Below are 12,130 nucleotides of genomic sequence, written 5' to 3'. Positions count from 1 at the left end.
ACGGCACTACACCGCGAAACTCTTGTCACGGGTTCTTGTGCTGGCTTGTAGCACTCTTTTTCAAAAGTTAGAGGCGTAAAAATACAGTTTGGACGCTCGCGACGCCCGCTAACTACGTGCTTTGAAGTACAGCGGAACGAAGAAACCGGCCTGCTGTTCTTCTGCTGCCACCTGTCGGAGAACTAGCAACAACTTGAGAGCTTTTGAGAAACGTGCGGCGCATTGGCGAAGCGGCCCGTTTGGCAAACTACGGTGTTTTTTTGGTAATTTTGTGATTTTGTTTCTTGAAGTCAATATGGCAGCGCCCACAAAAATGCGAATGGGGGCCGTTTGTTTACGTTGAGCCACCGCAAAGAAGTCGCGTCTCGGACGCTCGACCGCCGCCTTGTGCAGGTTTTCCGCTTCAGTCGCCCTTCTTATCCTGGATAATCTACCTCCCCACACCTAAGTTATGATTTGCGCTTCGAAGAATTGCTACTGGCCGGAGAACCAAGAACCTCGTCTCCTCACCATGCCGGCCGTTTGCGCTGCCTACGGCTGAACGAGCATCGGCGGCCGAGGCGATGTGCTCTTTCACAACTTCCAACATGAGAAAAACAATCTGCTCAGTGGATCGCTGCTGTGAAAGGAGATAATTTCAAGCCTTCGATTACCACTATTCTCTGCTCAAAATATTTTCGGGACAGTGACTACTACCATGTGCAATGGGATCTCCGGTGAAGTCTGCGCGACTAAGGCTTGGCGTCGTGCCGTCGATGTTCGTTTACGAACGGAACGAATCGCAGGCACCGAGAGCAGCATTTCCGAAGCGGCGAAAACATGAGGTGAGATGTCGAATGTTGGAGCTTACTGGGCTGCATGTATAAATATGTTCATGGGGTCATTCTACTCTGCGAAGGTAGATGACCAGAGAAGCTGTATCACGCGGCACGGAGGTGACGCGGAATTTCGATGAAAGGTTGAGAAAGTAACTTTAAATGCGAAGCATTCCTTAGTGAACCAAAGGCACTTGGACCGCTTCTATCTATCTATCTAGCTGCCTACATCTGGGCGCTTTAGTGATCGACGATTCAACATGGTATGTACCAAAAATGGGATAGGAGGACATGTGTATGACGAACACGATTCACAGGCAATGACATCATTAGCGTGAAAAACACTGCACCTAAGCCGTAGGACGACGCATCGCCAAGCATTCGAGCAGTTTCCTGACATCATAGAATGGCAGCGCCTTTCTGCTTGTGAGCAAATGTTTCTTAGCTTTAAAAGTGTCGCTGCGTTCTTGATACATGCGTATGGCCAGGAGATAGCCGGGGACTAGATAGCGAAGATAAGACATAGCGCTACAAGAGCCCAAAACAAACTAAACTCTTTATTTCCCGCGTCCCCATCTTTCAGTCCTCAGGCGTGACGCCACAACACACAAAGCAACAGAGCCGCGCGGGGGCACTGCATGTTAGCCATTACATTGTGACACTCCTCCCCTCTTAAGAAGAATAACTACGGGGATACCTAAGCACTGGTTTCCTCGACCTGTTGCTGCGTCACAACCTGGTGTGCAAGGCGCAGCCACGGAAGAGTCACTCCCCACATGAACACCACTGTTGCTTGCAGTCATGTCAGTGTTTATGGTACAGCCCCTCTCAGGCGAACTTGTAGACGGCTCGACAGCCTCTTGCTCCGGCATGTCCGGAACAGTTGATTCAAGGAGAGGAGGCTGTTCCCATTGTGGTATGGCCGCAGCACTAGCATGGTGAAGCGCATCTGTTTCAGATGTACCCGGTGGCCCTGTCTGGGCAAGACGCAAGTGGTCACCGTGTCGGTGCCATATAGACCTATCGTCGAGAATGACGTGGGCCGACGGCAGGGTGATGTCGACAACACTGGCCCGCACCCATGGTGCTCCCTGTCGAAAGTTTCGCGCATACACGCTGTCTCCTGGTTGCAATGACGGAGCTGGCCGGGATCCTCTGTCGGCATACAACTTCTGCTTAAGTTGCCTTAGAAGTACTGACGTCTGCAGGCTTGGCCGCAAGACATCCAACGGTGTCTTGAATGCTCTCCCTGTCAGGAGTTCGCACGGTGGCTGACCCGTTACTTCGTGAGGTGTAGTCCTGTAGTGGAATAAGAACCGGGACTGTTGTGTTTGGAAGTTGCCCGACCCAGATTTCTTGAGTTTGTTTTTGACAGTCTGTACTGCTCGCTCTGCGGCACCGTTGGACGCAGGGTTATACAGCGGTACCAGCATGTGACGTATTCCATTTCGAGTCAAGAAGTCCAGGTACTGTGCACTGGTAAAGCAGGACCATTGTCCGAAACTATGATGTCAGGGAGGCCGTGCTGGGCGAATGCCATTCTCAAGGCAAAAATGGTAGCGTCTGCTGATGTGGAAGACACAGGGAAGACTTCTATCCATTTCGAGAAGGCGTCCACTATAACCAAGAAGGTATGCCCTAGAAATGGTCCCCAGAAATCAATGTGAAGCCTAGACCAGGGTCGCTGTGGAAAAGGCCAGGGTGTCTGCTGCACTGGCTGGGCAGCTCTATGTTGAGCCTGGCACGTAGCGCAGCTCTTCACACTGTTTGCGATGTCATTGTCAATGCCTGGCCACCAGACATGGCTCCTGGTGATCATCTTGCTCTTCTCAATACCCGGGTGGCTGGCATGGAGCACACCAAGTACCTGGGCCAGCAATTTTTTCGGAATCACGACTCTTGATCCCCATGGTAGACAGGCTTCATGGAGACTGAGTTCCGCACTTCTGGCACTGAAGGGTTTCCACTCTGGTCCCGCTGGGAGGCTTTCTCCTTTCAACACAGATAGGACAACATGGCTCAATACCGGATCGTCCCTTGTGGCTCGTGCTACAACAGCTGGTCAGAGGAGTTGTGGATATGCCTCCTCCAGCATGAAGATCTCAGCAGGGCGAGGAAATGCAGTGCAATCGTTGGGCAGCGGCAGTCTACTAAGCGCATCGGCATGCCCAAGCTCTTTGCCAGGTTTGTAGACAAGTTTGTAATTGTACGCAGAGAGCTTCAGGGCCCATCTGACCACTCTTGGTGAAGCCTGCACAGGAACAGGCTTGTTGGCACCCAGAAGTCCAAGAAGTGGCTTGTGGTCAGTGTGTGCTTCAAACGGTATGCCCCACAAGTACTGGTGGAACCGATCCACACCAAACACCAAGGCCAATGCTTCCTTGTCAAGTTGACTATAGTTTTGCTCTGCTTTTGATAAACTTCTAGAAGCAAAAGCAATTGGACGTTCTCGGCCATCAGCATCTTTGTGCGCCAAAACTGCGCCTATACCGTAAGGTGATGCATCACAGCTGAGACATACAGGTCCGTCTGGGCGGAAATGTACAAGAACTGGAGCTGAAGTCACCAGATGCTTGCAGGCAGTGAAAGCATCTTGCTGGTCCTTTGCCCACTGCCACTTCTTTCCATCACCAAGAAGCAAGTGCAACAGACAGAGAATTGCAGAAAGGTTGGGCAAGAAACGCCGTAGAAGTTGACGAGTCCCAAGAAGCTTTGAAGTTCCTTGATATCTTGTGGCACAGGAGCGTGCAGAATGGCAGACACGTTGTCCATGTTCGGAGAGAGGCCTTCCTTACTGATAATGTGCCCGAGATACTCAGCTTAGGGTATGAAGAAGTGGCACTTCTCGAGTTTCAACTTGAGACCAGATTCTTGAAGTTTGCCTAGTACCGCACGGAGGTTGCGACAGTGCTCGGCATCATTTGCACCAGTTATGAGAATGTCGTCAAAATAGACCACTACATGTGGCAGACCCCTGAGCAAGTTCTCCATCTCGCGTTGAAAAATAGCTGGAGCAGATGAGACCCCAAAAGTAGGGGTGTGCGAATATCAAATTTTTCGAATACGAATCGAATACGAATATCCACCTTCGAATATCGAATCAAATATCGAATACCAAAGGAAAAATGCCTCCACAGTAACAATATTTTATTTAACATGTAGCTATTTGAAAAAATAACATCAACACTCTGACTGGCAACATAACATACGCTGCTATCTCCAGAACACAGTGTCCAGGCTAGCACGATGCACATCACAACACAAGCAAATATCACGGCACAATGAAAGTAATGACTATATGTTATTGCCACGTGCGTATCGTTCAGCGGTTTATCGCGCGATAAGGGCTGTGGCTTTTCCTTGCATTTTCATACTCGCTCAGGGTAGCTGTCCTAAATGATGACGTGCACGTCTTATCGAATTCCGCGATAGACGGTAGGTGGGCGGTGAATGGTCTCATGCCACTGTCTTAAAAACGAGCTGCGGGGAGTGAACAGGATGAAATACGAGTTGCTCCACATGATCAGGCAGCAGGCCCTCCCTTCTAACCGAGACAACCCCCCGCCCCCCCCTGCCACTGAAAAGGCATGCTCGCTTGGAACAGAAGTGGCTGGTATAGGGAGTTACATGGGGCAAAGCTTTGCCAGACTGGGGTATCTGAAGGTGCCTACAGTCCGCCACTAGTCACGTGGGTCACTGTCTTCAGAAGTGGTCCCGCATAGTGAACGAGTGGTAGTGCGGCACGTTACGGCCGCATAATATTGAAAATGCACGGTTACATGATCGCCAACAGCACTGCACGTCGGAGATGCACCAGCAATAAATCATACGTATTGGGGCGCTCGTCACAGGCAGATGTGCCTCCGTGTACTTACGATGTTTATCGCTCCTCTCGGCAACGTTTTTAGCTATACGAACGCAGCAGAAATGTGGAAGACAAGTTATTTTATGCATGATAATCGAATCGCATATGCGAATTTTTCGAATATTCGAAGTTATCGTATATTCGAAACTTTTCGAATATCGTTTTTCGAATCGAATACGAATATTTCAAATGTAATATTCGGCGAATATTCGAAACTTTCGAATATTCGCACACCCCTACCCAAAAGGTAAGCGGGTGTATTGAAACAACCCCATGTGCGTCAAAATCGTGACATACTCTCTAGAGGCCTCATCCAGGACAACTTGCTGGTATGCGTCACACAAGTCCAACTTTGTAAATTTCTTACCTCCAGCCAGCACAGTCCACAAGTCCTCAATCCTTGGAATAGGGTAGCATTCCACCGTCGCGACTGGGTTAATGGTGACACCAAAGTCCCCACAGATTCTGATGCGCTCATCCCTTTTTGTCACGGGAACAATTGGGGCAGCCCACCTAGCTGTCTTCACCGCAACAATGATGGAATCTCTTATTAATCGCTGAATTTCTTGCGTGACTCCGTCTGTCAAAGCATACGGCAGTGGGCGTGGCTTGAAGAACCGTGGTGGAGCATCTGAAGGTACATGTAGTGAAGCTGTCGCACCCTTGAACGTACCCAAGCCTTCTTCAAACACTTCAGTGTAATCTCGCACTACGTGTTTCACATCAGCAAGTGCATGAATGTTCACTTCAACGTCGGAGACGCCGATGCCCAATTCTTGCATCCAGTTGCGTCCGGGCAGAGTGGGTGATTCGTTTCCGGCCAGAAAAATCGGTAGGTGAGCCTCCTTGCCATGAAACTTTACGTGGACATCAGCTTTGCCTGGTACCTTCTTTAAATCCCCGGAATAGCTTCGCAGAAATAATTGAGACGGCTGCACCGGAATTGAAGGTAGAAGCTGTAGCAAGCGCGACTTGGCAATGACTGAGACGCTCGCCCCCATGTCCACTTCCATGCGGAGCAGCTTGCCGCAAACTTCAACACTGACGGTAAAAGGTGGAGGCGCCTTGGTGTAGTCAACTAACCACATGTCGAAAACTTCGGCGGGCGAAGCTGTAGCGGAGGCTTCATCCCGGATAGTATTTACGCGATGACGGTTGCTCACCGACAGTGAACTTCGGCCCGCGAACGAACGCGGCCTGGGAGACCTGTCACTCTGTGATTGCTCGTCTTTTCGTTTCGTATTGCAAACTTTCGCCAAGTGGCCGCCTTTGTGGCAGTAACTACAGACTGTCTTCACATGCCGGCAAGCGGACGCCAGGTATGCATCCCCGCAGCGATAACAGGACACGTCCACCGGCGCTGCCGAGACGCGGAGGTGGAAAAGAAGGTGCTAGCGTGAGCTTGCGCTATCTCCCCTGCATCCTTCTTTGCTGCTTCCATTGCTAGGGCGGTCTGCACTGCGTCTTCGAAAGTCAGGTACGCTTTTTCCAGCAATCTTGTTTGGACGTCTGCGTTGTTGATGCCACATACGACGCGGTCGCGGAACATGTTTTCAAGCTCTTTACCGAAGTTGCAGTGCTCGGAAAGGCTCTTCAGCGCTGCAATGAAGTTGCTGACGGATTCTCCTTCAGCGCGAACGCGCGAGTTGAAACGGAACCGCTGCACAACAGCAGAAGGCTTCGGGCAGTAGTGGTTTCCTAGCACCAACAGAATCTCGTCCAACGTCCTTGTCACTGAATGGTCAGGCTTGACCAAATTTCGAAGCAACGCATACGTTTTCTGCCCGCAGCAGCTGATGAAGACGGCTATTCACTGTCTTCAGCGATGTCATTCGCCGTGAAGAATGCCTTCAGCCGGTCCACGTAGCAGGGCCAGTCATCGCCTCCTCCCTCGAAAGGCTCAAGATTGCTGAAATTTGGCATTTGCACAGATGGTGGAGCAGCAGGAACTCACGAGAACATTCTTTTTTATCTTCGTCGCCAGTTGATACATGCGCAGATGGCCGGGAGATAGCCGGGACTAGATAGAAAAAATAAGACATAGCGCTACGAGAGCCCAATACAAACTAAACTCTCTATTTCCCACGTCCCATCTTCCAGTCCTCAGGCGTGACGCCACAACACCAAAGCAACAGAGCCGCGCAAGGGCACTGCATTTTAGCCATTACATTGTGAGAATTCTCTTTCCCATGACCATTTTTATCTTTTCTCAATAGTCGATAGAGCGGCTCCGCTACTGTCGAGGCGTTCTTGAGAAACTTCCATGTTCCCAAATACGTCTTAAGCTTCGTAACTGTAGTGGGCTCAGGAGTTGTAAGATTGCCCTCTCCTTTGCGTCCGTAGGGTAAATGCCTTTGTTTAGTGACCTTGTGACCCAAATATCTCAGAACCGGCATTTATCCGTGTTGAGCTTCATATTCGCCCAATCTTTGCAAGACACGTTCTATTGTTTGCTGGCAATTGCCGATGTCAGACCCTGTCACAATGACATCGTTGATGTAAATCCTACATGTCGAATTCTGTCATCTGACAAATTCTGACATCAGACGCATTTCTTCATTCCTGTTCCTATACAAAACTGCCCATTCATCAAATTTTGATGCGCACTTAAACTCTCGACATTGTTAAGATAGGTAGGTTAGAGGGTGAGCCTCTGGTCAGCAATCTCTTATGTTCTAATAATCTCTGGTTAACACAGCAGTCTGTCGGTCCTACGTAGAAGCGGCTGCCGTTAAAAGGAACCTTATACACCACACCTGTATGGCAATAAGTGAATTTGCTGGTGTGTTTTACGAAACACATGTCTGTCCACTTCTTGTCTATTACTCGATCATTCTTCCTCTGCACAGCAGCACAAATCTTACCTAGCTTATTGGCAGCCATAAAACAACATTAATGCCGTATCTATTTCCTACTTTCTTTAGCATGTGATATCCTTTGACACGTTTTTTTTCCTACTGCTTTTCAAATGCTCAGGCTTAACAAAATGAACTTTAAATGTTCAGCGACAGTGGCCAGCGCAACCCAAGGATAACCTACATCTCAAAGGCACATAACCTGTGCGTTAAAGCTGGCACTCATTATGTGCTCACACGACTTGGAGAGAAGACTTAAAGGACCCCTGACAGCGAAATTTTTGTTGGTGACTTTTTGGCTGTAATTTGTAGCTTTGTGTCTGGTAATCTCTAAATTAAGTCGTAAATGCTCTAGCGTATCGTACAACTGATTCTAGCGTAGTTAATTGTGACCATTTTAGCATCACTGCCTAAAACCACAAGAAACTGGCGCCCCATGCGGGGGAGCGTCAAAGACCACGTGCACTCAAGCTGTGGTGACGTTGACAGCGCGGTTTTCAAATCGGGGCCCCGAGCGCGGTAGAGATTGAAATATGTGGGTGCCTCGTATGGGTTAAACCTGTTAAGCGCGTGTCCCCTCACGAAAACTACCTCCAGAGCAGCACGACAACAGAGCCAGAGGGGTGCGGAACAATAGGCCTCCCCCGCAAACCTTCTGTGACGTCCACAATACTTGCTTTACACTTGGAAGGACACGGGGCCTCTATCTACCTCATACAGGATGTCGCAAGGTGCAGCCAACTCAAGTGAGCACTCACGCTTACTTTAAAACCAAATTAGATATCTTAAAGGCAACGTTCGTCACTAATAATCGGTCAGATGTGCCCCCGTATACAGGAAAGTCAAACAACACAAAGATCTCGAGGTTTCAATTTTGGTGTCAGGGGTCCTTTAAGGCATGACATGGCTATACCATTTTTTTTACAACCTTAGAATGCTTCGACAAGAAGTTTAACAGTGGTTTTGAAGATCCATGAGAATACTGCCAGCATACGTGGTCCTTCTGAGACGTTAAGGGAATGTCCAGAAAGTGTATTCCATGTAAAGGCGTTTATTGATGGCACTAGGTGACGATGCACAAGGGAGGCGTGCATTGCCCCTCTTCTCTGAGGTGCATGTTCTCAGAGGAGAGCCGAGAAGGACGACCCACTAGAAGGCGCTCAAGAGGACGACCCATTACAGTGTTCCAATGCTTCCCTACATCCATTATTATGAGGCTATTCATTAGTAAGGTTCAGCCTTCCTCCATTTGATTCAGATTTTTGCTCACTAAAGTAATCATGGATTCGAAGTCTTCACCCCTACAAGAAATCAGGTAATCATCCACATAATGAAAAAAAGAGTGTGATGATGAAGAGCGACATCGGGGTTCAGGCGTGCAGGCAGCTAGCACGAAGCAGAGGAAGATGAAGCAGATAATAGAACAGCTGGCCCAGGAACGGTGTAGTCCTTGTTCAGCATAATAACAATTTGTCATGTCACATGACTCCTATGCAGATTGTCATCCAGATATACAGGTGGCGCGACACTCTGTGCAATCACAGAGAGAAAGATTATTTTCTTTTATTGATATTTCGTTATTGTTGCGATCATCTTACGTTAAAAGAGATGGGTAGTGTACTTGTTGAGTCGGCATAGAAGTGCTTATGCATTTAAAAGGAAGATGTGCAATGGCTAATTTAAAGACGAAGATATTCTTACAATTATTTCCAGAACTGCAGAGGCCGATTAGCAGTATTCAAGTTTATTTTCAATTTCGATCAAGTAGATCCACATAAACGTCTTCCGGTATCTGATAATATTCTAATTGGTGTCCTAAATCAATCTGCATAAACAAGTATATAGTAGGCTTGAGTCATTGAGCAACATTGATTGCAATTACTAAAGGCTAAGCTGGGTAGGAAAACCATAAGACCAAGCAATTGTACAAAAGTATAAGTGGTTTCACTAGATTTTTTATAAGATGTCTGAAAAGTATCAATTTTAATAATTGCCATATGTTCCTGTTTTGTTGTGTATGCGTCATTAACTCATCTATTTATACACTATTTCAGATTCTTGGACAGTTGCTCTCAGGAGACGTAACCATCAGCAACACGCCAAGACCAAGTTGTAGCGAAAGAGGTCATGTAAGAGGGCTTTCATTTCTTTTCTCCGCAATAATCTTTGGCGACACCACTCACAAGGACTCTAACGAATTTATTTCAGGATGACATTGCAGCAGAACCAGGATATCAGGCAGCGGTGGGCCTGGTTTGTGAGTTGGGACAAGCTTTAGAAACATCACCAGAGCCAGCGTATCAAGTGAACCATGTTACAGATAAATCGGTTCAAGTGCGACTACCAACCAGGCACGAAGCATCACAAGCAAATGGAAGGAAAATCCTGTCAACAATTGCTCCACAGACAGAACCATATGCTGTTTTTTCAGGTATTTTTCCGCATTTGCCGTAAGATAAAAAAAAGTCATTTTGACTGCAAAGGCACCTTATCGACAAATTGGAATATTACACGAAGTAAGGCTACCAGCTCATCCTTTGGCTGATCTGGCGTCACACTACAGAATGGTGACGTAAGGAGTACCGCTGCTCCAGCGAGCGAACCAACTTTCGTGCTGTCTGTCGTTTCAATGCAAAGTAAGCGGTGAGAGTGCAGCAAGTACAAACGGTACAAATGTATGAGCAGTCTACTGAGCTCTTTCAAGATAACACACAACTGCATGCACCCGTTTGATCAACGTTTACAGTCATTGTCTGAGCATCTTGGCCCCCCAAATCCCCCTGTCTTGCTCTCCTTCAGTGCATCCTCGCGACGTAGATGGCTAGAGTGGTTAACCTCTGTTCACTCGGACATAGAGGATGCGAAACGCAGGATGGTGTTCTCAATTCAGACTTTATATGGAACCTGAAAGCGACAGTGAAAATGCGCCTCGAATGTCGGTCTGAGCAACTTGGCCCCCCAAATCGCCCCTGACTTGCTCTCCTTCATGTGCATCCGCGCGACAGGATGGCTAGAGTGGTTAACCTCTGTTCACTCGGACATAGAAGATGCGAAACGCAGGATGGTGTTCTCAATTCAGACTTTATATGGAACCTTAAAGCGACAGCGAAAATGCGCCTCGAATGTCGGTCTAAGCAACTTGGCCCCCCAAATCCCCCTGTCTTGCTCTCCTTCATGTGCATCCGCGCGACGTAGATGGCTAGAGTGGTTAACCTCTGTTCACTCGGACATGGAAGATGCGAAACGCAGGATGGTGTTCTCAATTCAGACTTTAATGGAACCTGAAAGCGACAGCGAAAATGCGCCTCGAATGTCGGTCTAAGCAACTTGGCCCCCCAAATCCCCCCTGTCTTGCTCTCCTTCATGTGCATCCGCGCGACGTAGATGGCTAGAGCGTTTAACCTCTGTTCACTCGGACATAGAGGATGCGAAACGCAGGATGGTGTTCTCATCAGACTTTATATGGAACCTGAAAGCGACAGCGAAAATGCGCTCGAATGTCGGTCTGAGCAACTTGGCCCCCCAAATCGCCCCGACTTGCTCTCCTTCATGTGCATCCGCGCGACAGGATGGCTAGAGCGTTTAACCTCTGTTCACTCGGACATAGAGGATGCGAAACGCAGGATGGTGTTCTCAATTCAGACTTTATATGGAACCTGAAAGCGACAGTGAAAATGCGCCTCGAATGTCGGTCTGAGCAACTTGGCCCCCCAAATCCCCCCTGTCTTGCTCTCCTTCATGTGCATCCGCGCGACGTAGATGGCTAGAGCGTTTAACCTCTGTTCACTCGGACATAGAGATGCGAAACGCAGGATGGTGTTCTCAATCAGACTTTATATGGAACCTGAAAGCGACAGCGAAAATGCGCCTCGAATGTCGGTCTAAGCAACTTGGCCCCCCAAATCCCCCTGTCTTGCTCTCCTTCATGTGCATCCGCGCGACGTAGATGGCTAGAGTGGTTAACCTCTGTTCACTCGGACATGGAAGATGCGAAACGCAGGATGGTGTTCTCAATTCAGACTTTATATGGAACCTGAAAGCGACAGCGAAAATGCGCCTCGAATGTCGGTCTAAGCAACTTGGCCCCCCAAATCCCCCCTGTCTTGCTCTCCTTCATGTGCATCCGCGACGTAGATGGCTAGAGCGTTTAACCTCTGTTCACTCGGACATAGAGGATGCGAAACGCAGGATGGTGTTCTCATCAGACTTTATATGGAACCTGAAAGCGACAGCGAAAATGCGCCTCGAATGTCGGTCTGAGCAACTTGGCCCCCCAAATCGCCCCTGACTTGCTCTCCTTCATGTGCATCCGCGCGACAGTGGCTAGAGGTTAACCTCTGTTCACTCGGACATAGAGATGCGAAACGCAGGATGGTGTTCTCAATTCAGACTTTATATGGAACCTGAAAGCGACAGTGAAAATGCGCCTCGAATGTCGGTCTAGCAACTTGGCCCCCCAAATCCCCCTGTCTTGCTCTCCTTCATGTGCATCCGCGCGACGTAGATGGCTAGAGCGTTAACCTCTGTTCACTCGGACATAGAGATGCGAAACGCAGGATGGTGTTCTCATCAGACTTTATATGGAACCTGAAAGC

General features: G+C 48.6%; 1 long non-coding RNA gene across 1 annotated transcript; it reads left to right on the top strand.

Moving 5' to 3' along the window:
- Positions 1-321: 321 nt before the first annotated feature.
- On the top strand, positions 322-9,960 carry LOC119377225 (uncharacterized). Its single transcript, XR_007414666.1, has 3 exons — positions 322-824; positions 9,590-9,664; positions 9,744-9,960. It is a non-coding gene; the product is annotated as an uncharacterized LOC119377225 (long non-coding RNA).
- Positions 9,961-12,130: the final 2,170 nt, after the last annotated feature.

This window comes from Rhipicephalus sanguineus, unplaced genomic scaffold (assembly GCF_013339695.2).
Source record: "Rhipicephalus sanguineus isolate Rsan-2018 unplaced genomic scaffold, BIME_Rsan_1.4 Seq411, whole genome shotgun sequence".
Taxonomy (NCBI): Eukaryota; Metazoa; Arthropoda; class Arachnida; order Ixodida; family Ixodidae; genus Rhipicephalus; species Rhipicephalus sanguineus.
This window is presented reverse-complemented; position numbering and strand designations above follow the sequence as displayed.